This window comes from Carassius carassius, chromosome 48 (assembly GCF_963082965.1).
Source record: "Carassius carassius chromosome 48, fCarCar2.1, whole genome shotgun sequence".
NCBI classification, from domain to species: Eukaryota; Metazoa; Chordata; class Actinopteri; order Cypriniformes; family Cyprinidae; genus Carassius; species Carassius carassius.
The window spans coordinates 9,149,790-9,174,402 of record NC_081802.1 but is presented as its reverse complement, the minus strand read 5'-3'; the positions used below and the strand labels follow the sequence as shown (position 1 = coordinate 9,174,402).

Sequence of the window (24,613 nt, the reverse complement as noted above, 5' to 3'; positions counted from 1 at the left end):
CTTCCCCCATCTTTCTTCTGTGTCCACCTCCAGGAAAGGAGGAGGAGCGAAGTAGCGAAAAAGACGATTTGATGCAGGTGAACTGTGCAATAGCCTCAAAAATATCAAATAATCTGCAATCACAAACACACCATGCGGTACCCACCATAGACATTGAGGTCCTACACCATATTCAGATTTAGAAATTATTTGCACTTGTATTCTAAAAAGTAGCTTTGTAGCACTTACCAACGTTTATGAAATATTTATATATATATATATATATATATATATATATATATACACACACACACACACACACACTCACACAAAGATACATCTTAAATTATACTTTTTTTTTTATAAAAAATTTACCCTAAAATTAAAAATTATTATTTGCTGAAATTCACTGATGTCAAACTTGGCGTAATGCTGGCATGTTTGAATTATGTTCATGCATGAATGAGACCTGAAAACCACAATGGAGGGAAAGATTATCAATGAATAATGATTTTAGTCTTTTTTATTCAAAGCTATAATATAAGACTGGAATATAGCTCATCATGTGGACAACTTTTATGATGCTAGTAAATTTGGGAAAGGTTTAGTTGTATGTAAAAGAGCATCAACAACATTTTTCAAAATTGAGTCAAAAATAAAAGAAATGTCAATTTAGGGTGAACTATTCCTTTAATATAAAGTACACTCTGTGTAAAGTACACTTTTAATTTATTTTATTTTATTTTTGGAATACAATATAAAAGAATACAATGACTCATACCAAAAACATACCAAATCACTGCCTCTCTTTTACAACAGCAAAGCCAATCAATCTGCCCTTGTGAGTTCCTATGCAATGCTGCTATATATTCTATGCAAAGAATATATCTGCAAATTCTAAGATCAAGCTCGCCATGCTTCAACACAACTTCGAACAAAGCTGAAAAAGCATCATTTAGCACACAGTTCAATGGCACCAGTTTTGCCCTTAAACAAATAATGCACACTTTACAAAAGACCTCCATTTTCAAGGCTCTTCGGCACAACACCAGCTCTGCTTTTCAAGAACACTACTTTATGAAATGCTACTGTTTGCTTCCCTTCTGGTTAACACAGAGCATTTGTTCCCATGGCAACCTCACCTCCTCTTCCGTCTCTGCCTGACGGGGGGGCAGCGGGGCCACGGCCCTGCTGAGGACACGCCCCCCCAACCCTTGAAGGAGGAACACAATGTGATTTCTCATCAGAACTAGTGTAAGAATTTTTTACATTTTAATGCGTTCACTCGCACTGTAACACGATTTGCTGCAGTATGCTAATTAACAATTTAAAACTACCTAAAATCCTTAATATGCAGAGAGAGACTTCAACCAAAGTTCACACAGTTGACCCAAAAAATTCAAACTTTGTCATCATTTACTATGTTCCACTTTCAGACTGCAGTCTGTCCCGATTAAACACATTCAAACAGACTGACGGTGCATATTTGTTTGGAACGAACGAATGAGATCAAAGCATGTCATAACTGTTTCTCAACGGGTCTGGTTTGAACATTCCGACTAGCCAACACTGGCTCAATCAATAGAGTAAATTTAAGGGCGTGGCTACCTGTTCAACACAACCAATAGCAGATGAGGGGAGTGGTTCCGAAGACCAGTTTGAAAACAATCATTCTGTTTGTTCTCACAGAAATAATACAATCGCTTTTAACATTATGTGCTTGTAGATCAACAATACAAAAGTTTCCTACTTCCACAGCCTTCCCAGTGTACTGGATTCACATGTCGCCGTTATGTCTGACATAATCTCCACATCACAAATGCTGCAACTCAATTACAGCAGATCACAGTACAGTACACAGTCAGCTAAAGCCAAGCTCTGGGCATCACTCGCTCTGATAACAGGCCGCATTATTGGGACAAGATGTTTGATGTATATATATGTTTTCAGCATTCTTCGTGCAGAATTCATATTTTTATCAATTTTAAACTGACAAATATTAATTTGTGTCATATATTCAATGTTAACATACTTGATTAATATGAATATTCAGTCTGCGGCTGACACAGAAGAGCATACACAACACTGTGATATGGGGAGACTGAGAGGAAACTGTTGACAAAGGAATTGTAGAATAAAGTTGTTATTTTTGTTTTCTTCACTTACAAAAAGTATTCTTGTCGCTTCATAATGTTACAGTTGAACCACTGATGGCAGATGGACTATTCTGACGATGCCTTTCATACTTTTCTGGACCTTAACAGTGTAACTTCCTTGGCAGTCTATGGGACAGTAACAAGCCTCCCGGTTTTCATTCAAAATATCTTATTTAGTAAACTTATTTAGTATAACAATACTAAAGTTTCCTACTTCCACAGCCTTCCCAGTGTACTGGATTCACATGTCGCCGTTATGTCTGACATAATCTCCACATCACAAATGCTGCAACTCAATTACAGCAGATCACAGTACAGTACACAGTCAGCTAAAGCCAAGCTCTGGGCATCACTCGCTCTGATAACAGGCCGCATTATTGGGACAAGATGTTTGATGTAGGGGCCAGATATCCCCTCAGCGCTGCGACATAGATCACAGCACCAACCAGTGTCGGCTCTGGCTCTTCTAACTCCTTACTGAGACCACAGGGGAGCTGTTCCACTCTGCATCAGTGGGTCTCCTCGCCACTGCCGTTTCATCTCCACGGACTGTCTCCCAGGCCCACATGAATAAGTAACCGCACACACGAGCTCAGCTCTCTGCTTCGATGTGCCGAGTGCCGGTAGCTGTTAGCCGGGCTGGATGAACGGGGCTCTGCCACTCAGGTCAGAGAGCTCACTGGCTGGTGGGTTAATGTACCTCTGTGGCCTGTGGGTAGGTCCTTTGTCCTGGTGGAAGGGATTACACCGGTGGGAGAGGGGCTGGACAATGTGACCCTCCTGAGAGGGAGGGGCACCAGGATTCCCTGCCATTGAGATGGGTGGTTAACTTCTCACTTAACTCAATTACCTAAGCTGAGTGTGGAGTGGAGAACTCATGAGCAAGAGAATGTTTCAACCACCTGAGTGAGGAAAATCACTGTGGGATTACTGAAGGCTAATAATGATAGCTAATAAGGATAATGTACAGTTAGCCGGTCATTGTCACAATAGATATCCACGAAATAAAATTTTGAGATGAAATTCTTTCACCACTGTCTACCACAACAAGTTTCACCAGTTGGATAATGGAATATAATGGAATATTGGCCTTCAGATGTGTTAAGGCCAGGACTCTTATCGAACATGTGAAGTTTGGGGAAGATCGAACATTTTATGCCCGAGTTATAACAACTTCTCTTGCTGTGGCGAGACATCAAATTTTGTCACGGCGCCATGGACATACCCTTTAACAAAAACTCATTTAACTCAATTTAACATTGCACAGGCCTTTAGATTAGACTGACCACAAAAAATACATTGATGTCAAAAATTTCTAGGAGTAGTTTGTCGCAGCGTAAAATATGTCACTTCCTGTTGCCAGCAGGTGGCGCTATGACTATAACTGAATATGGGCATGTAGATCTGTTAAGGGCAGAAGTCTTATCTAACATGTGAAGTTTGGGGCAGATTGGACATTGTATGTCTGAGTTACAGCAACTTCCTTTTTCATGGCGAAACATCGAAATGTGTCAGGCCGCCATGGACACACCCTTTTACGAAACCTCAAGATCTTCGCAATTTAACATCGCAAAGGCCTTTAGAATACACTGACCAAGTTTGGTGTTGATCTGAATAAATCTCTAGGAGTAGTTTGTTAAAGTACAACCCCTGAAAATGGCAAAAACAGCACCAATTTTGCAGAGAAAATTCAAAATAACTGACTTCCTGTTGGGAGTCGAATTTCGTACCAAGAGACTTTTTTGTAGGTATTGGTGTGTTACATGTGTATACCAATTTTTGTACATGTAAATGAAACGTAGCTCGAGGTGCACTCTGTTGAAAGTGTATAGGTGGCGCTATCGAGCTATTTTGCCACACCCGATGGAATATTGGCCTTCAGATGTGTTCAGGCCAGGACTCTTATCACACATGTGAAGTTTGGGGAAGATCGGACATTATTTGCCTGAGTTATAACATCTTTTATTCCCATGGCGAGACATCGAACTTCGTCACGGCGCCATGGACACGCCCCTTAACGAAAACTCAAGATCTTCACATCTGAACATTGCACAGGCCTTTAGATTAGACTGACCACAAAAAAGTCATTGGTGTCATAAAATTTCTAGGAGTAGTTTGTCGCAGTGTAAAATATTTAACTTCCTGTTGCCAATAGGTGGCGCTATGACTATAACTGAATATGGGCATGTCAATCTGTTCAAGTTCGGAGTCTTATCAAACATGTGAAGTTTGGGGCAGATTGGACATTGTATGTCTGAGTTATAGCAACTTCATTTTTCATGGCGAATCATCGAAATTCGCCAGGCCGCCACGGACACGCCCTTTAACGAAAACTCAAGATCTTCGCAATTTAACATTGCAAAGGCCTTTAGATTAGGCATACCAAATTTGGTGTTGATCTGAATAAATCTCTAGGAGGAGTTCGTTATAATACAATGCATGGAAATGACAAAAATTGCACAAAATTTGCTCATAATATTAAAAAGAACCGACTTCCTGTTGGGTTTAGAATTTTGCTCCAAGAGTCTTTTTTGTGGGTATTGGTGTGTTACATGTGTGTGCCAATTTTCGTGCATGTACGTGAAACATAGCTGGAAGGCTGTTGATTTTTTTAGTATAGGTGGCGCTGTCGAGCCATTTTGCCACACCCTCTTCTGAATCCTATATCAGACGAAAATTTTCACCAGGTTAGAGCACGTTTAAGCCCTCAAAAATGCGATCCATTTTGGAGAAGCGGAAGAATAATAATAAGAAACAGAGCAGATACAATAGGGTCCTCACACCATCGGTGCTCGGGCCCTAAAAAACACACACAAATACACCCTTGAGGTGCTCCCTCACAAAAAAAGCAGAACACAAAAACAGATCTTCTCAAGTAGGGCAGAGCCAAATGAAAAGACATGGACATAAAGCTCTGACCACAGAGCATGTTAAATCTCACAAATCTGGAATCAACAGGTGAGACCATGTGACCGCTATGTGTTAAAGACAGCAGAGAGAAAGCAGAGACGCTATACCAAGCGCACTTAAGACTCTTTATGGCCCTCAGTGGAGCTTTCCTACACCCACCACCTTCAATGCCTGACTAGCCCAGCTCTCTGTTAGCCGTATTGATCCTGACAGGGAGGAGGGGTGCGTTTTTTTCTATACATACACTGCAACATAGCGCAGTCACTTGTCTATCCCCCCTGACCCCTTCATCTCACTCATCAAGGTTAAAGAACTCTCTAGAAAGAGGAAGAGAAGGCTCGGGTGGTACTCGTGTGGCGTGGTGCTGAGGAGAGAGAGGGATTTTCACTGTGAGCTTATCTGTCTTCATAAAAGTAACCGCCTCGGGGTGCCACTGCAACAGAAGCAACCTGAATAAACCCCCGCCAACCCAAACACAATCACACCTCCCACTCAATTCAACAGAAATAGATTTATGAAACGAGGCGACAGCAGATCGCAACACAACATCGTAAGCGGAAGGTTGCATCACAAGAAAAAGGCAGTGCTAATTGATCAAAATCTTGTCACAAAACGTAACGTTTTTTTGGCAGTCAGCGATATGTGAATCAGGACAATAATTAAACATGTTAAGGAAAAAACATTCCTTACTCTTAAAACAAAATTAAAAACAAACAAAAGTTTGAAAAATATTAAATATATATATTTACATAGATAGATATGGATAGATAAATATTTATCTATATACTTTACTTTTTTTCAGTGAAACATAAAAAGCTGGATTTTTGTAGACTGTCCTAGCCACAGTTTTCCATCTAATGAAAGAAAATGATGACTTGGGCTGTCGAGCTGAAAAAAAAGAAAAAAAAAAAAACTTAAAAGTGTCATAAATATGATTAATATACTATACACAAATTCTTCAGAAGCCATATATAACAAATGCAAGAGGAGAATACCAATTTATACAATAAGCTAGTTGGCCAAACAGCTTCAGTGGCTGACAACATAGTTAACAGCTCCAAACCAGCACAATCTTTAAACAAACAAAGGAAATATGCATCCACACACCTTCTCAGAAGGAGGCTTGGAACACTTTTGTTTTAATTGAAGCACGTCTGATCTATTACGCTGGCCAGGCACTAAACAAAAGGCTATTCTGAGCCCCGGGAAGCTCGCTACAACCCCACGCCGAATTAACATGCTGTACGTTTCCCTCATTGTGCTGGGTGATTGCCCCAATGCATCTTCTTGCTCAGCTAATTAAGTGAGTCTCTTCTTTGTCTTGCTATTCTCCAGGAGACTCTGAATAGGAGAGGGGGGCAAGAGGAGAGGGGCGATGCCAGTGCATGCGCTTGTTTATCAAAAGAATGGGGCTTATTGCAGGACAAATGTACCATAAAGGAGTGTAAATGGCACAAGGTGGGTGGGGAGAGGCAGAAAGACTGAGACACAGTGGTGGAGTTTGTAATACGCCTTTAACAAGATGGGACCTTCTATTGAAGACAAACCGGGGAGAGACACAGGGTCCATGTTCGCTAATAGACTGCACGTACAGGGCCATAAACGTGTATTCAGATGAGTGAGCTTTACAGAAGAGGGAAAACAAACATGCATTTTATGGATGTAAAAAAAACCACACTAAAAACCAACAAAGATGCGCACAAAAAAAAAATATATATATATATATATATATATATATATATATATTGTGTATATATATTGTGTATGCTCTGTGTCAGTCTGCGGCTGACACAGAAGAGCATACACAACACTGTGATATGGGGAGACTGAGAGGAAACTGTTGACAAAGGAATTGTAGAATAAAGTCTATCTATCTATCTATGACTAAATATGTCAATATTTGGGGAATGGACTGATCTCTGAACAGCAGGTGTCTGTCTGTGGCTGTGCATCCACCAAGTCTTTTCCAGCTTAATTTGCAAAATCTAAGATTGTTGGTCTAGAACTAGACAATGGCCCCAATGTGACTGAAAATAGAGTCAGGGTCTTTTTTTGCTGCCCACCCTGTTCCCCAGTCTGAAGATGGTTGTGTGTACCCATGAGTGCGGGTCTGTCTGTGTGCACACACCAAATAAATGAGTTGTGTGTACGCATTGTCCGCGCACACAAGCCCAGTGTATATATTAGCAAAGTGACTTGACCCTGGCAGACTCAGGCCACTGTTTTGCCCCATTGCTGGGTCGTGGGAAAAAGGGAAGACCTCCTTTCACAGCTGCTCTGGCCGTTGCATTGAACCAATGGAGACACGGACCCCGTCACCCCCCTCCCCGCCGGTCCCATTCACTTCGCAGCCTGCTGCCTTTTCATAACGTCCACCTCTAAACCGCCCTCCCTTCCCCCGGCCCCCCTCCAACACCCTCATCTTCATAAATACACTTCACTATTGAGGCAGTGTTTTGCATGGCAATGTCACAGAGGCCTTACTCAGCTTGGCTAGCTTTTCTATTCTTGAGAAAATCAGCCGAATTCTGCACCCGCTTTGGATGTCACCAGCACACAGCAGCCACTTTAAGCAATCCACTGAGAGAAAACGTGGTCTTTTTTAGCATTTAAACAGTAAGAAATATCAATCAGCTTCCTACAGAGAAATACAGGCTTTAATTTATGTTAGCATACTCTAGTGCTACTAACAAAACCCTCCCTTTAAAGCAAACCCCTCGAGTGCATTCATTTAAAGAGATTTATTTGCTATCAAGGCGTTTAATGCAGGGGGTATAATTCAAATGAACTTACAAAGCCAGCTATCGAGCCCTGTTTATGAATTCCAATCTATAAAGAATTTTCCTTTTTGCTTTTTTTGAAGACCAGAGGCTTTCAAACAAATGAAAACAACCATGAGTAATGTATCCACAATTTGGTTTGGTTCACAGAATTCTATACAGCGGTGAGAAAACCGCTGCATAAATCTCTAAACAAATTGCTGCTTAGAAACTTTCAGCCAGGCAAATTCACAAAAGGAAAGTTTATAATGCAATGCTGTTCTATTGATGAATGCAACATTGTGATGCTAATATAACTAGTATAATAACCAGTAAGATACTAACACTTAACTAGAGAGAATAAACAAGATTTGTGGTAAATGTGCATTGTTTGCTCATTGTAACCCTAAAAATCCCACAATATTTGAGCTGGACAGACAAGTTTCCAAGTATTTGCTAAACATTCTTAGTAGTTTCTGTGGTATAGGAGTTAAAAGAGTCCAGCACAGGTTTATATGTTATTCTGTTAAAATCTGCTAAAAGCCTTTGGGATATTATTACTTGGGTTTTCTTCTGTCAGGTGAAACCAAAATCATCTGATTTCTTAGAAAATTACTTCTAGTACCTTAAAATGTTTTATGTTTGTAAATGTTTTAGAAAGAAGTCACTTATGCTCATCAAGTCTATAGTATTTTTATTGTAATTTAAAATAACTGTTTCAAAAATCTAATTTGTTCCTGTGATGGCGAAGCTGAATTTTAAGCAGTCATTACTCCAGTCTTCTTTGTCATTCTTCAGAAATCATTCTAATATTGCTGCTTAAAAGTCATAATCAATGTTGAAAACAATTGCCTGCTATTTTGTGGAAACCTTAATATTTAATACATTCTTGCTTGTTGAATAAAATACATTTCTTAAAAAATGTAAAAATAAAAACTTACTGATTGCAAACTTTGCAACAGTAGTGTCTCTCCTCAATAAAATACTGAAGTACTACTCATGTCTGTAGCACAAACAAATGTTTTGTGTGGAAAATAATAAGTATAAGCAACAATGGTCATTTTAGTGAGAAAACTGTCTTGATCTAAAGCACTAGCAATCAGGGGTTTCCTGCTTTTCCCATTCCAAGTTTACACATAAACATTTGATGACAATGGTTTTCTTCACCGTGTTCGGCATACACATTCTAACTGAATATCAATCATATCTGATACATTTTCAAAGCATTGCACTAACAGAGCAATCTTCTGTGGCATTTACAAATGGTAATGGTTCAAGCCAACAGACAGAACATCTAGAGAATCTATAGATTTTTGTGCGTGTGTGTCACAGAGAATTTGTTTATATATGCTGCCTCTTCCCTCTCATATGTGCATCATTTGAGAAAGTCTGCTTAGCATTGAACTATCGAACCTCATGTGTGTGATACTGAGTTCTTCTATAAAAAGTGGGGGCTCGTCCGGGTATGTGAACAACAGCCCAGGATGAGGCTAAAAAGGTGGTTTGCTGTAATGGAGTGAGGGGGTTCATAGCCACAGGGTGCTAAGTCTCCTCTGATCCTCTGTCTCCGATTCCTCGATTCAATTCTTCCTCAGGGTGACCGTGATCTAGAACTAGGCCACTGTCATAGATTGTTTTTCTGGCTTAAAGATGAAGAAAAAAGGACTCACTTGATGTCCTTCCACTAGCCCTCCAACATAAGCATGTAAGCATACACTTTCGAAAATAAATGGCGTAAAAGCTGTGACTGGGGTTGTACTTTTTAAAAGGCACTAATATAAAGTTACTTTGCAGATAAATATTAGTAGCCAAACAGTGCATATTTGTAATCTCCTCATAAAGTACTGATATGCAACATTTAGGGGTAAATAAGGTACAAAGGTGTACCTTTTGAAAGGTTGCCAGTCTAGTGACAGCTTTTGTATTTCCTTTATAAGAGCACAGCAACATGGCTGCTGGTATGTATACCTGTTTAATGCCTCAATATCATCCTAGATCTTGTACATTTCATAGAGTGCTTTAGCACCCGTACATTTTTTCAGCAGTGCTGCAAGTATTTTTCTATTCATTTTCCCATAAGGATTTTTTTATTTAAGTATTTGTTACATTTATTATAAACCATTAAGCTATGATGTGAATCACAACATTACAAATTTTAGTTTGAAGCATAAAAAGTATTTGAAAATCGGACAAAAAGGCAAAGGTACAGGACTGTGTACTTAACATTAAAAAAGAACTACAATCCCATGAAGCATCGCGAACGACATCATTAAATTAAAAACAATGGTGAAATATAAAACGATTTAAGTTGTTGGTTGTATGAAAAAAATAAAATGACATTTAATGCAAAATAAGCAAATATACATAGAAATATTTAAGTATTTTGAGAGAGTAGGGAGAATGATTTGATTAAATTATTTTTGATTGGAGATCCGTGATGATTTTCAGATAAGCAAGAATTTTTTTTTTAAAGCATAGAGAATGAGAATGCCAAGAAGGTTTTTTTTTACAATTTTATGTGTATGTATCTCAAACACAAAGAGACATGAAAGAGGAACTTAGGATCCGATGCCATGCACACCGAAAACAGTGCATGGGCAATGAAACAAGTGCTCTTTCACTTCTTCTTCATGAGGTAAAAAATCATTTGAATGTGTAAATTGGAAAATGAATCTGCGAATTACATGTGTGCCGAACTGTGGGGCCTGGTCTGTACATATCACGGATCAACTGCGATCAGTTTAACCCCTAATAATATATATGACAGATCAGAACAATCATTTATTTACTAATTGAACATTTAATTTACATGAAATCGTCAAATTGCTACTCACTATCAATCGCGTTCAACAAATGAAAATACAAAATAATTAGAAACATTCATTAATGCGCAATAAATAACAGTGTCATATCTACACACATTTGTCCTAGAAAGTTCTTGCGACCCCATAACAACTCTTCCACGGTCGCGACCCTGTGGTTTTGGACCTCTGCTTTATGGGAGTGGATGGAGCTAACAAGCTCTTTCAGCACTATTTGCTGACCGCATCTCTCTGATTAGTGGAATTTTGGGAAATGTACAGCATTACGGTTATGTCGTTTTTCAAGTTGTACCAAGCTTGTATGGGTTTCTTCTTTTGTTGAGCACAAAAGAATGTTGACAGTAGCTAATGACTAATTTTTTCTCCATACTATGGAATTCAAATGCTACCGTAAACTGTTTGGATACCAAGATTCTTCAAAATATCTTCTTTTGTGCTCAACGGAACAAAAAATCAACAACACGAGGGTGAGTAAAAGATTTCATTTTTGGGTGAAGTATCCCTTTAAACAGCTTATATTACAAATAAGTCAAAATAATACAAAAAAAGATGGCTTCAGCAAAAGCATGTAACATTGATTCACAACCTCAGAGCTCACAGCAGGTCTTTCTTTAGAGTTTATGAGTTATCATTAAAAATTGCTTTCCCTGTTGAGAAAATGAACGATTTTTTTATTTCTGGAACCAGACTGTTGCACTTTACTGAGATGTAGATACAAAAGCCTAGTTATCTGTCTGTCAAGGGTAAAAGATCTCAAGGAAGCACTTCAACTGTAAAAAGCCTTCCTAAGTCTATATATTCTGTATCTTCCCTGCACAGCACAATATGAACTCTAGTACTTCTATGGACTGCTTTCTGACTTACTTGTGCCACACTGCCTTCACAAGAGTGCCATAAAACGAGGCTACTTTTTTGTGTGGTGGCGTAAGCGCACTGAATACACTGCGTGGGAGAGAGTGGGTGAGTTTGAGAATTCTGTGTTAAGGCAAGAGGAGAGAGAAAGAGAAAAAAAGTGCTCATTTCTTTTTCAATCTGTGTTTCACAATGCATGTGTGCCTGGAGAATTGCAGCTAAAGTTCACATGGGGGAGGGAAGTACCTGCCCCCCATCTTGCAAAACCCACTAGAGTTGGGGAGAAGAGGTGGGGCTGGAAAAAAGGACAGAATGAAAAAAGTGCCATTGAACTCTGACTTGAGATTGTGAAGGGAGAGAAAGAGAGAGGGTGTAAGTCTGAAGAGGGTTAGAGAAAGGGCTTTAGGTGGAGGAGAGGGGGGTGGTGGAGGAGAGAAAGAAGGGAATTAGGAAGGTGAAGGACTGAACCACCCTCATAGCCTTTCCACATGAGCACACCTTATATACACACACGCCGCCGAGGCTCCAGCAATATTTTAAAGGGATAAGGCTCTGAACAAAAGAATTCAAATATAGATCACATAAACTGCCTTTTCATCTCTTGTCCTGCAACAGTGTGGAAACAAATTGGATCTTAGTGTCGCGAATGAGTAAAGCGTTAGACTGTCAAGATCGTAAAGATGCTCATTGCATTTGTCATGGTTCAAAATAGTGAGAAAATAAACTACTGTGATCAAATTCACATAGAAATATTTAATTAGATCCTTTAATATTATTCTCCTGAGCAACTTTAAGATGGCCTTGTACAAAGAACCAAATAATTTTTTTCCATTTATTAAAAAAAAAAAAAACACAAATATACAAAATAAAATAAACCTCTAAATCCAAGCAGAAATTGTTGGGTAGCACATAAACATAAATTTGAGCTTTGAAATAAACACATAAGCCAACGCTTTGCAGGATATGGCTCTGACTGGAGTCATGTGACATACGTCTGCTTTACTCCTTACCACCAATAAGCAAGGGCAAACACTGTTGCCATAGTAATCCCTCCTATGTTTGCCATCCAGCATTTTTGGGTGGAAAAGAAACCTGTTTTGATGTCAGGTGAAAGCTACAATATCTTACCACAAACATTCCCTTGAAATAAAAACTGAACATGTGAATTAAAAATGACATAGCTTGAAATATGAACATAACCAGGTATCATCTGCTAATGTTTCTTAAAACAAATAATATATGGTTGACATGACGGATTAATATGCTTGTATATGTTAATACTTGCCCATAAAGGACATAAACAAACCTACTCCTACAAGTCACATATGTAGCAATGGTGAGAGAACCTGTTACATATTTGACTTTTAAACACGCAACCTCATGCAAAATGAAAGCCAAAATCATATTAAAAGCACATGACAATGCCATACCGCTGACCTGATCTGAGGGCCTTTAATTTACGTGTTTTATCACTGATTTCCAAAATCTCCTTTTCCTGTAAAAACACAGAATAACAAATAATACTTAATAAATAAATTCAGCATGACTTCACCCTAAAATGCCAGCATTTCAGTCAAACTTTGGCTGTATTGAAATTACTGAGATGTTTACAAATATGCTTAAATCTAGCTGATATTTCATCTTTATGAGGCTTAAATATGATCATTCACAGAGAAGTGGAGCTATAAATGGGTGAACTAATTTTAAAACACTTTCTTTTTTTCAGACATGAATCCACAAGATTGTAAAAGTCAGTCTGAATTCAGTATCAGATTCACTTTCTTTGTCATTTCAGAACATAATGATAGTCAAATTATGCAGGGCTCAAAAAGAAGATAGCATACTCAAAAATAAATACAGAAAAGTGTATTATGCAATAGAACCCCAGATAAATCTTCTTACATAACCAGTAAAGAGTCTTGCTAATTTTACATTTGTGTGTATTGCCATGTTTAAAAATCTATGTCCATGTTATTATTATTATTATTATTATTATTTTAGATCCTTGAGTGGCCCTGAAGGTACACCAGGGAATGCACGGAAAGGATAAAGCTTTTGTTTTTCTTAAATTTTAACTATCCGAATGAAAATTTTCCAATGATTCAGAATTATATAAATCGAGGCTAGAGTGTCATTACGTAACAGGCCTACTCATTATGAAATAAATCGCTACATATTGTATAAAAACCTAAATTTCAAAATACACAGTTCATGACAGGCAAGGGCGTAACTTTGGGTCTACCATTGGGGGGGTTAAACTCGCGGCATATTTATTTATTTATTAATTTATTGTATTATTTTCTTGTGTAAAAGGTAACATGCTAATTTGCATAATTTAATTATGCAATCCCCCCCAAAACGGGTGACTGTATTGGAGCAAACAGCAGTTACAATTCAGTGACATTGGTTCTACACAGTCCCTGGCACCCTCTGGCTTTACCTCATAGGTCACTGGCAAACGAACATCTAGCCAGCCAACTCCAGTCAACAAAACAAATCATCAGCTAACTCAGTGTTTCTCAAACTTTTCTGCCATTCCCCACTTCAGAGGTAGGAAAGGGTTCCGAGCCCCACCTGTCCCCAATCACCCCAACAAAATGTTAATAAACTAGGCTTTAAGTTTAACTGTTAAAATGTATTTTATTAACATCACATTTTAAAAACTTAACATCAAATAACAGCATTAAAAATTTTCAAATAAAGAAAATGAAAGTGCAATTATATTATCACTTTGCATGAAATAAGACTCAAAATTAGATTAAAAAATAATAATAATTGTGTTTGCATTTAGCCTCTGATAACATCAATACAAGTGTGGACTAACATTAACCTAGTTGTGCTTTGATTCATTTTGACACTTTGCAAAATCCATGCAAAAAGAACAACAAAAAAACAAACAAACAAACAAAAATAAAAATAATCTCAAATTGAACCAGAGGTGGTAAATTCCTAATAATGTACGTATTTTTTTAGGTATTTTAATAAGATAGATACCTAAAATACGTTGCGCATACAGCTCAAGTAATGCGATCGTTATAAAGGTGTTTGAACAACAAAACACATCCACTTGCACATATTTGACAATCGGAATATCAGATATATCCTGCTATAGCTAACACATTTGTGAAATTTTGAATAAAAAAGGAAATAAAAGCAGATCATCAGTCATTCAGCACTATTGTGGCTACGGTGTGACAAGCAATGAATGGCGCGTCTCCATGGGAACCATAAAGCGATACTACGATCAATAACGGTAGCCTTTAAAATCCTTTTAAACTTACGTGTGAAGAGGTTAAGTAACGTCAAGGCTTACATTTAAATGTGTCTTTGTTTTGAGTGTATGGTCAATAAATAAAGGAATTAAAAAGATGGGCACAAAACCTGTTTGTCATGTTTCTATTCCCCACACTTTGAGAAACGCTGAGCTAACTTAACAGCTAACTTAAGGGTACCTCCGTTTGGTCAGGATTTTTCTTTTTTCTTTTTTTTTTCTTTTTTCTTTTTTTTGGCTGGTGTCGACAAACAATGAAAAATCGTTGTCTGGCTGCCTTTCAGTGTCCTTTTCATCTTTCCGTCAGCTTTCTCCAACCAGTCATCCCATCGACTGCGCAAAATAGTGAACAAACTTGGTACTGAAAGCGGGTTGGGTAATACCAGAGACTTTGGTAATACCAAATCGGTGCGGTGGGCGGGGGTACATTACAGATTATTTAAAATATGATACTATCTTTCTTGCTGGCAAATGAAATTAATAAAGAAAATGAACAAAAGTATTCATTCTGAATATTTCATATCTATTTTAATCTGAATGATGTGATGATATTGGGGGGGTTATATTAGCTGGATCTGATTTTTGGGGGGGTCATGACCCCCGTAACCCCCGTGCAAATTACGCGCATGATGACAGGGCATTAATGCGAAACGATGTTTGTAACATGAGAAACAAGAATATTTTCTAAAACAGAACAAAACGGGGGGAAATTACCACATGACGGTATACACACACACACACACATACAAAACATTTCTCACCTAAATTCAATCAGTTCATGTCAGTTACATGAAAGCTCTGACAGAATTAAATTTAAAGTGACTTCTGATGGTAATTGTAAAGCAGCCGTAAAACTTTAGAGACGAAGTAACCGGAAAATAAATATATTATACTATTTAGGTCGGCTATTCTTAATCTATATTCACATATTTACCTTCTGTGGGGGAAAACCATATATTTTCAAATTTTAAGCTATCTACTGAAAACAAAAATCGCTTCAGTCATCGTAATTACGACAACTCCTCGGTTATGTCTTTAACTAGTCAGCTGCTCATCTAAACAATATTTAGTGCATCACGAGGCGTCGCTAATCGCCTGAGGGGTTTGGGCGCGAGACTGACTACAGTGTGGGCACTTTGATGCACAAAAGTGCTGTTTAGGTTGGTAGTCATAGACGTTGGAACAAGGGAGGCAGGGGGGTGCCCCCCCCCCCCCCCCAACACTTTTCCCCACCCCTGTAGGGGTCAGCCAGCTGTTTTTTTTTTTCGTTGTTTTTGTTTTCCGTTCATATATATATATATATATATATATATACACATATATATTTATATATATAAATACAGAATCTTGCATGTATTTGCCCATAGCTAACACATTTGTGAATATGGGCCTAATTTAGGCTATCCCGGGTTGGTGTTTTTTTTTTTTTCATTGCATCTGAAAAGGACTTTTTGCAGCTCATTCACATGCGCGCTCTCGCGCAGATCCGCCTCTCGCGATGCTCAGCTGTGGACGATTTAAAAATGGGTGCGTTCGACTTGAAGCACGACTGCAGACGGTGGATTCGCTCTTTTGTTGTTCTGTTTTCTTTCAGGATCAAAAATACAACAAATGAAAGCGTTTATCTGTATTTCCGACTGATGAGAACTATGCATATACATTCATAAATCAGTCAATTTTGTATTTTATTATGAGATATTTTATTCTAATGTGATCAGTGACTCAAGCACTGATGGACCAAAAGAGCGCGCATTTCGACATTTGCAGTAAAAACTTGAAATATAAATCTCAGAAAATGCATTTAATACCAATATATTGAAAAGTCTGTTTATATAGGCTACTCCATTAATAAAGGAGTCCAGACATTGGAAAAACATCAGTCCACATATATGGTCCACATGCGTTTTATATTTAATATGAGGGAAATAGACATGGGTGCATGCGTGACACAAAAAATCTTTAACTTTTAGGTAGCAAAATATTTTTTAGTAATTCTGTCAATTACACTAAGGTTATTACATTGTCCTATATATTTGCTTCTTATTTATTAAATACGGGCAATTGGTTGATAAAACATTGATCAAAATTAAAATACAATTTACACAAAACGAATAACTTTTAAAGAGAGTTTTCTATAAAACAAAACTTAATGAAGTCGTCAAAATCATGTTTTACGCCGTTGCTAGGAGGGCGCCAGCGCCTCTGCCTCGCTAGTGGATGATAGCCCTGAAGACGCCTAGCAATGATTACCTTTAGTGGTAGTATACCTTTAGTTAAGTTATACCTTAAGAGTCTTCGTATCGCGTTAAGAGACAATGTTATCGGGAAACGCAGCCCAGGTATGCGTTTCATGCGTAATGGAGATTCCAAAGCGCTCTTCTTTGGTCAGAACCATGGAGAGCGATCGCAGATAGGTCTGTCCTACGCACCGAAACTTTTAACAATGCAACAAAATATTTAAAGAGCATCAAACTATTAAAATCTATATTATGTATACGCACAGATAATATAACAGCTATTAGTCAATATTTTTTTATTAGGTTAAGCAGTGGTTTTAGGTTTTTGTTTGTTTTTTTAATTTAACATTTTTAATTTAAGGCCCACCCACCCACAATTGGTCTGGCCCATCCAAAACTGGAATCCTGGCCATGCCTGGGCCACACAGAGCTGTGCGTAACGCCCACAGACGTGAAGTGAATGAGACAGAGGCTGTCCTGTACTGTCTGAAATGGTTAACTGGCGATGCATGTGCAAAACAGATTTAACTAATCATAAAGTCAACCGGGATACATAACACAGCCTACTATAGGCCTACACTAACACCCCCCCCCCAAGACCCCCCCCCCCCCCCCCTAACAATATAGTTCCCACGTTCCTGTTGGTAGTTCACTTCGTTTTAAGTCGCAGATGTCATGTTTTAATTTAACGGTATGTGAGATAATAAAATGTTGCTTCAAATACAATAATAATAATAAAAAATAACATTTAAAAAACGGAGGTTATATTTCACTATTTGGATATCGTATAGGCCTACTACAATGTCGATTAAGAGGTTTTTTAAAAACAGCCTGCTAGTGTATGGTGCGTGTAAAATATTGTTATACCCTGTTTAGGGCCCTTTTAAATCTGCCAATGTTAAGAATTCAAATAAAGGATGATTTTCGTTCCTATTTCACTCCTTGGATCAGAGGGTGTTGCTAAGATACCAACTCAGAATTCATAAGTTCAGCGGAGAAATGATTGACATTTGCTTTTTGAGGGAAAAATGAAAACGGAATAATAATAGATTAAAAAGTCCCGTTTTATTGTGAGTAACAGTACATGTTTGGAACCATCTATCTGAATTAAATTCAGAGAGCGGTCTGCAAACAAAATGAAACCAAAATGCAATATCTAGGTTAAATGTGTTAAGTGTGCCTAAAGAATAAAAACTGTCACTAAATGCTTCCACCAGTGCTTCAGCAGGCAGGATGTCAGAATTATAGTGAAACAATAGAGATTATACAACATGTATACATTACACATATCCTAATGTAGCCTACCATTTCCTAATAATGTTTACAAGCTATACCAGAAAAGGATTTAACCTTAAAGGGCAGTTTCCCAAAGCCAAGTCAGTTGGCAAACCGAATACATTTTATTACCTTTTCCCTAACTGTATTAATCACCCAAATGCATCTCAAAAAACACTTTTCATTTAAAGCCACATGCTCTCAACTTACAGAATCAAAACACCACTGGTCGATTTTGAGGCCTTGATGCAAAAACACAACTGCATCCTACAGCAGTGAAACAACAAGCATTGTGTTTTTATGTCTTAGAAGTCTTATACTAAATTCAAAAACAACTTTACAAGCATAAAATGGATTATGCATATTGTTAATGACAAATAAAAAAAATGAGTCCCATTATAGACATGTTAAACGTATAATCATAACAAAATAAAAGCATTGCATCAAATCATGGCTCAAATATCACCCCAAACCTCTCTTCATGACATCTCCCCTCACATATTTTGAATCTGCAGTATAATGACACTGGGATGCAGAGTTGGTTACATTTAATTCAGATTAGTATTAGACGAAAACAATAGCAGTGCTGCATACGCCAGGTGCTAAGACAAGACTCCATCTGCTGGGGCCCCTAACGCAGGACCAGACACATATTAATGTGGGAAAATGTCTGGGGCGCCTCTCAGACAGGCCTCTGGCTGCACCTCAGACTCTATTTGTGTCATGCATCTATTACATGTGACATTGTGCTCCCCCCCGAAAATTACGACTTCTAATGGTTCGTGCAAAACAGAAAAAAAATAAAAAAATAAGCAGTCAGCAATTACTGAGACCATCAGAGGTCAGTTTACTGATTCCATATAGTGATTGTATTTATCACGTTTGTGGTGTTTTATGCAAAAAAAACACAAAAATGCTTAATATGGAGATTCAAGGATATTGTTCAATGAACATAAAAGGCATACTTTTTGTACAAATAATATTTTTTTATATGTGTAAAGATCTATCTCGAATATGTCATATCACTCACTTACACACATTTCAGCCTTGTGTTTATCATGATCACATCCTAGGATTAAAAATAGCTGTGTGATGTAGCACCAAGCAATCATGGACATAAATTGCCAAAACCAACAGCCAGTGTGTACTATACAAACTATAGACGTATTTGTAAATACTAGAGTGCTTATGAGAGACCTACCAGTTTAGAAAAATGAAAAATAAGGCATTTGCAAACTGATGTCAGAAGCCGTCTGTTTAAAATAGCCTTGACATTGATTTTAGACTTTGGAACACAAACGAAATTCAGGAGAAGAAAAAAAAATTCCACTACGCACAATAATAGTCTTCCAAAACCCATATTTTGACAGGTGTACGATGACGAGGTCAGTCTTTTGCCTCTTTTTATAGTCAAAGTGACCTGATGGAATAAAACGGCAGACATTTTATAGTTTACATTCTATAATTATCCACAAACACTGATTATTTCCTAGTTTAGGCATTACAAATAGACACAAAGAGTGTCCAACCACACACACCTCCGAGGTTTGACTTTCCCATATTATACGAGAACCACGTGACCCTCGAGATCCGACCAATCGGCTGAAACACCTCGATGAACCGATTCCTGTCATCCCGAATTCATACATCAACAGCATCATCACGGCTATGATGGAATGTTGCCCAGCAAAAGCACACTTGAGAATGAACGCCAAGTCTGTATCCGTCTGAATCTCAAGCCTTCGCGTTTCGTCTGCATTCTAACGCGCCCCTGTCTAACCAGAGGCAGATTCCACGTTAAATCCATGTCTTCCACGTAGCTTTAGGTGCTCCAGTCCTTCCAGACCACGGAAACGCATTAACGCAGCGCCAACTGCATGCCTACCGGATTCGAGGCTCTTTGTAGCGGGCATCGCCGTCTCCCTCATGCCCCGACCATCCACATCCCTCCGGATTTCCAGCCTCGTTCCCATTCAAAGCACTCCGAAGTCTTTGGAATTAGTTTATACATTCGGTTCTCTAGCTTTATGATATCACGTAAACTCATACAGCTAGATAACCAAAGAGAAAAACTAACCCATGTGTCTTAAAGGGACCGCCGCGTACGCCAGATGCAGCTTCTGTTGTGGTCACATGGAGCTATTGCATTCACTGCCGTGTGTGTGCAGCTCTCAGACACAGTCTCACTCACTCTTTTAGCGCGCACACACATGCACGTGGGTTAAAAACAAAACACTCATATTATCTTCTCTTCGTTTTACAGTCTAATGGCTATTGTGCTCCGCATGCATTTTGGACATCCAACACATCGCAATTAGCCAATTTACAATGTGTGTGAAACGCATTTTTTTATTATTGTTATCCAGTTGGCCTAGAGAGGTAAGAGCTTAGAATAATTCAAAATACACATGCATCTCCAAAAAGAAAACACCAATCATCGGATAACTCGTTTGAATTAGGCTATGCAATACAATAAGGGTTTAATTCAAAACTAGTGAAAATGTCATACGAATTATAGTTTGGCTATTATACAGCACAATTACGTATATCACTGATACTATATGCATTATTGGATAGCCTAGCTATAGGCTGTCATTAACAGCCCTACATTGGGTATCTAGATCTGGCCTATTAATGGCTCATCTAGTAAAATGAAATATTGAAAGGTGTCCTAAAATACAATTGCATCTGTCCTAGCTCATATGATTTTTATCTGAATCAAAACGCTGACACGCAAACGCTTCCGGAATTGCATCTAGGCCTACCTCAAATTAAGCAAATTACCTAAAAATTGAAAAAAGGTTCATTAATGGTTCTTGTGTTCGTCTCAATCAACCGAAAGAAAAAAAACACACATTGGTTGTTCTTGGGTTACACAGATATTTGTAAATGAAAAAGTTTTTAATGTTTCACTATAGATTGTTCATTTCAGTTTTTTTGGTTTCTGGGTTATTTAAAGCACCACAACACGAACGTTTTCTAAAGAATTAGCGAATAAAATGTCCTCTGGAGAACTTTGAAAGGTTTTGGTAATGACAACAGGACTAAAAAGAATTTTTTAGATCTTAGTGGAACTTTTATTTTTTAAGGCTGTAATCCGAGCTTTAGTAGGCTATATATCATCTAATCAGCTTAAGTATGTACACTATGACTAAGAATTTGACGATTGATTTGAATTAACAGATAAATAAGATGGGCTATAAATACATTTTAAACAATGAAATAATGAAAAACCCGCGTAGATGGTTTAATGAAGTTACGTTTGAAATGCACAAGATAAACACTCTCAAACAACGATTGTTTAATATCACAAAATGAGGTACTCACAATTTCATTTCCCATTCAGCGTTTTTCCAAAAACGTCCAGAACATCCATTTCATTCAAACGACAAGACTCACAAAAAAGCGTGAGAACACGTTAGTCTCAAGGTTTACCCGCCGTACCGACGTCTTTTCGATGCCTCGGTGATTTATTTGCTAAAGTAAAGCCGTTAAGATGGAACCAAAATCTTTATCGAGAATCGTAGAGCTAAAAAGCCAAGCACGAGGAAGCGCAAGGCTCCGGCAGCAGCTCTGAACGGGTGAAGATTGAACTGAGGGGCTCCTCTGGGCAGGGCCACGGGGGTCACACCGCCAACACTACTGTGATGTCACCAGCATTAACCATTAATGCTTATTGATACACATGTCTGTGCAGGGCTGAGACACCCGGGAGACGCGCCCGTGACCGAGCATCAGCTAAATATGACCTCCTTAACCAAACGTAATCTGTTAAATTACTCAAAATACATTCAAATATCATTCAGACCAATAATGAGTTCAATGCAAGTATCGCACGATGAACATATTTTCCATTTCAAAATCAAAAGTAATTTTTATTGTTTTTGTGGTGCTTAAAATGTCGCTAATCAAAATGTCTGTGATGTAACTATTTCAAAACTATAATAAAAATGTACGTCTCATTAAAAGACTGAAGTTCTTTAAGTATGTATCTTAAAAAAAAATAATTAAACTCATTTATATATATAGTTATATATATATATATATATATATAACTATATATATATATATATATATATAGTTATATATATATATATATATATATATATATATATATATATATATATATATATATATATAGTTATATATATATATATATATATATATATATTAAGTGTTTGGCCGCCAAATCAAAGACATCGTGGTGTAAACAACAACCAAGCTATTGTGTTGTCATATATGAAAATATATGTGAGTTGGCTGTGAGTTGGGAGTGAATTCTTAAAAATCTTAAGTATTTTGACCTTTTTATGAAAAGGCTTGTTATGCTCAGGTCAAATGGACTAACTCTGATGCACGCACCCACACACACACACACACATAGAACTTAAAAATAAGGATTCATTTAAATCAATATTAAAATAAAGTATGTGGCTCTTTTGACTTAATGTTTACATTTACTTGAGGTTTACTTGAGGTTTCATTCAGATGTATGGATCCGACACTAAACCAATCCAATAAGTAAGTAAATAGGGCTAAATAAAACAGATTCTTCTGAATCTTCTGCTACATTTTAAAAACATTTCTCATTTTATCATCTAGGACATCCTTCATTAGCATTGCAAATGCAATGTAATACAAAATTAGAAATGTTTAAATCCAGTTTGTTTCTTGTGGCGCGAAATATCACACTGCACTCTTTATGAGGTGCCACAATACAAGTGATTCTGCAGTTGTGCGCGAATAAAATCTTTATTGGTGTTGCTTGCAAACGTTAAACACTGTGTAACTCGTTAAGCTACATAATATGGGGCAAGAGAGCAGAAAGGTGATTTACATTTTGCCAATAAAGCCATTTTACTAGACGTTATATTATAGAATCAGATGTGAAAGACCGGTATTTTTTTTTACCTTTTAATGCATATTTACGCAATTTGAATAATCTATAAATGGAAAAAAATGGCGTGAATATGTAATAACATATTATAAATAAATGTATATGAAATATAAATATAGAAAATAAACATAAAAATATGCATGAGTGCAGACAAGCAGATGGAGTCTCTGTCCCTCCTTCTCTCTCTCTCTCTCTCTCTCTCTCTCTCTCTCTCTCTCTCTCTCTCTCTCTCTCTCTCTCTCACGCACGCGTTATTTTCCATTACAATATATTCCCCAGTTCATTTGAAAATGGGATCTCCAGATTGCTCCATAAAAAAGGACTGTTCTATTTAGCAAGAGGAAAGCAAGATATTTCGTGTGCACTAAAGAAACACTACCGTGCAAAGCAATAAATATGATATTTCGTCTGCTGAAAAACTCGACTATGTGTTTTAAATAAAAGGAAATAAAAAAAAAACAAGTGGAGATTGTTGTGAAAGCTATAATGCAGCCTCATGCAAGCGCGTGGCCTAAATGTAAAAAAAATAGAGCACTTAACCTACCAAAATAGATACTGATTAATAAAATATCAACACTAAATGATAATAGGCTTGCTACAGAAATCTACAGGCTAATTACAGTTAGTATTCACAGGTTAAACTACACTATTTGAGCAATAATGAATTACTTCGTTTATTTCTTGAAATTCGAGCTTAAAAATAGCCTCTGGTACCTATCTATCTATCTATCTATCTATCTATCTATCTATCTATCTATCTATCTATCTATCTATCTATCTATCTATCTATCTATCTATCTATCTATCTATCTATCTATCTCTAAGAAAGGAAAGTACAACGCAACGAGGGGAGTAAGTTTAAAAATGATATTAAATATAGCTATGTATAACTATGTGAATGTTATTGTAGTCTCAGCATTATGAAAGAAGTAGATGAAATATTTTTTTACGAGCGTTTAACGAAACGCTTCCAATATGTATAATTTTCCCCAAGATGATTTTCAAACATCTTCGGTTCATGGACAACCTTTTTATTTCCAGCGAGGCTGCAGATTAGTGTAACTTTAAGTATATAGGCCTAACTGTATTAGTGATTATAGGCTAACATGTTTTTCAGTTTTATTTTAGGTTGTTGCATTTGTAAAGTTGCGATGTATCAAACGAAGAGCTTCCTTCCACACATTTATCATAATCAAATTCTATTTTATGTTTAATACTAATCAATGTGGTTAAAAACACACGTAATGTAAGTGTAAAGACCTCAGTGTCCAGTTTTTTTTGAGTAAAGCTTGCCGTTTATTTTTGCAATCAATAAGAATTGCCTTATTACAAAAAAATGGTAAATTGTTAGTTGTTTGTTATCGCTTATAGGCTATTCTTACATTAAACACGCTAAATATATAACTACAATACTCATGCAAATACCACTGTGAGAGTCTTTCTGTCTTGCTCGCA

The 24,613-nt window shown here is 37.4% G+C and overlaps 1 long non-coding RNA gene across 6 annotated transcripts in view; it reads right to left on the bottom strand.

Annotated features, from left to right (window-relative positions):
* Positions 1–24,613, bottom strand: part of LOC132131751 (uncharacterized) — a 44,082-nt gene that overhangs the window by 16,421 nt on the left and 3,048 nt on the right. For 2 of the 6 annotated variants that reach the window (XR_009428936.1, XR_009428935.1), the window contains exon 2: positions 12,916–12,973. This is a non-coding gene — a long non-coding RNA (uncharacterized LOC132131751). The other 4 variants (XR_009428933.1, XR_009428932.1, XR_009428934.1 and 1 more) reach the window with 4 other exon arrangements.